The sequence below is a fragment of the Periplaneta americana genome, chromosome 6 (genome assembly GCF_040183065.1).
Source record: "Periplaneta americana isolate PAMFEO1 chromosome 6, P.americana_PAMFEO1_priV1, whole genome shotgun sequence".
In the NCBI taxonomy this organism is placed as follows: domain Eukaryota; kingdom Metazoa; phylum Arthropoda; class Insecta; order Blattodea; family Blattidae; genus Periplaneta; species Periplaneta americana.
In genome coordinates this window covers 105,226,833-105,229,136 of record NC_091122.1, presented here as the reverse complement: position 1 = coordinate 105,229,136, position 2,304 = coordinate 105,226,833, and positions in this window count along the sequence as shown.

Genomic DNA, 2,304 nt, shown 5'->3' with positions numbered 1-2,304 from the left:
TGCGTTGTTTTTGTGTTTTATTATTATGTTTAGCTTCTGAAAACGCTGATCATTGAAAATATACTAAAATGAAAGTGAATTAGTAGCAGAATGTGTTACTGACATGTAAAGTTCTTCTCCAGTAACATATTTTGAAATCCACAGATTCTGTAACGACTTGAATTATAGTTTGTTTAATAAATTATATGTGCAGATTATTTTATAACATATAATTATAATCTTAGAAATTTTGCGAAGTTCTAGTAGCGACTTGGGGAACAAAAGTTTAGAATTTTTCTAGTCCACTAAAATTTCAAAGAAAAACTAGGATGCAAACATTGTGAGACTCCAAAATGTTCTAAACTGCAATACTCCATAATTTACAGTCCTCTTTAAAATATCTTATAAAATGTCTTTATTAAAAATATATATAAACACAGCTCGTACATACAGAGTTTGAATTGAGATTCTGTAGTATTGGAATAATTATGATATCCACAAATATAAGGATATTTATAATAATTATGTAGCTCCTAAAGTTTGGGTTACCAGATGTCCTAGTTTTCCCGGACATGTCCTAGTTTTTAATGCATCCTGGGGGATTTTTTAAATTGCCAAGGTACTATTAAAATTGTATTCATAAAATGTACTCACATCTGAGAAATGTTGTAATCTGAACTAGGATAAAGATTGTGTTGTGTTTTTTTTTACGGATTGAGAAGTTGGTGTCACTGAATGACCGAAATGTTTACATTGTTTACGATCTCTGATATCTTGCGAGTTTAAAATATTGAAACCAGCGATTGATTGATTTCTGGAGTCCCGCTGCATGATGCTGTCCCTTTGTTTTGTAAGTGATGCGGCACGCAGTGGAGAACGCTTATTCATTATAGTATAGCTGACATTGATGCATGTTAAAGGTAAGCAGGTAGTTATTTTTATTTTTTATAATTACAAACTTAATTTAGTGACAAATATATGCGAATTACTAACTAAACTGTAAATTTTATTTGTATTTAGATTTCAAGATGCCGAAGCTGAAATGTAGCTTCACTAATGAACTGAAAAGTAAATACCCCAGCTTCATGTTGTGGCTTGGAGGACAGAATTGGGAAGTTAGTTGCACTGTTCGCAACTCTAACCTTTCTATTGCAAATAAAGGTGCAGGTGGTTTGGAGGAACATATAAAAACCATGAAAAACAAAAGGCATTCAAAATGTAAATAGTAGTGCTACATTAAGAAGTTATTTGAATGTCAGGAGTGAAACGAAGTTGATTTGTTGTGCCAAGGATACATTAGCATTTCAGGCCCTAAAACATATAAATCTGTGGATTGTACAGTGCCATTGCTAAAACGGTGTGTAGTGATTCAAAATTGGCTCAAAAAATGACTTGTGCCCATACTAAAACTGAAGCTATTGTGAATGGTTGCTTGGACCACATTCTGTGGATGTTGTAATGAACTCATTAAAAGACAGTGATTTTCTAGGTGTTCCTACAGTTGCAAGCAATCATGGTGCTACCAAATTATTCCCTGTAGTAATTCAATATTTTGACTACAAGAACGGTGGCATTCAGAGCAAAATGATCTGCAAAGTACAGATTGTGAAACTTCCGAGACAGTTACAAATTTACTGATCAGTTCATTAGGTAACATCCGTAACAAACATAAAAATTTACTGATCAATTCATTAAGTAACATCCGTAACAAACATAATATTCTTAGCAAATGTGTAGGCCTAGCTTATTGTGGTGACATTTGTAACACAAATTTTGAGGGGTGTGTGGAGGAAATAATATGTTCAACAAACTTAAAGCCAACATAAATTCAACCCAAGTAGGACTGGGATGTCCAGGTCATGTTCTGAATAACAGGGTTCATCATGTAACAGACTCACTTCCTATAGATATAGAGTGCATTATTTTCAAGTTGTACAATCATTTTTGCATTTATAGAGTAAGAGTTACAGCCTTGGCAGAATTTTGTGATTTTATTGATGTTGAATATCATGAGCTCATCTCACATTCAAGAACAAGGTGGCTCTCTCTCTTCCGTGCCATTCTCTGTGTTCTAAGTATGTTTGAACCTTTAAAATCTTATTTGTTATCTTTGGAAAAGCTTCCAGTTTTGCTAAAGAAATATTTCGACAATCAGATGAGTGAGAGCTACCTGCTTCTTTTGCATTCATTGTCTGTTTTCCACTTTTAAATTGAAGCACTTGAAAGAAAGGAAAATTTACTAATTGAAGTTATTGATATCCTTGATAACCTTATGTTTACACTTAAACAAAGGTCTGAGCACTATTTCATTCCCATAAAGATTCA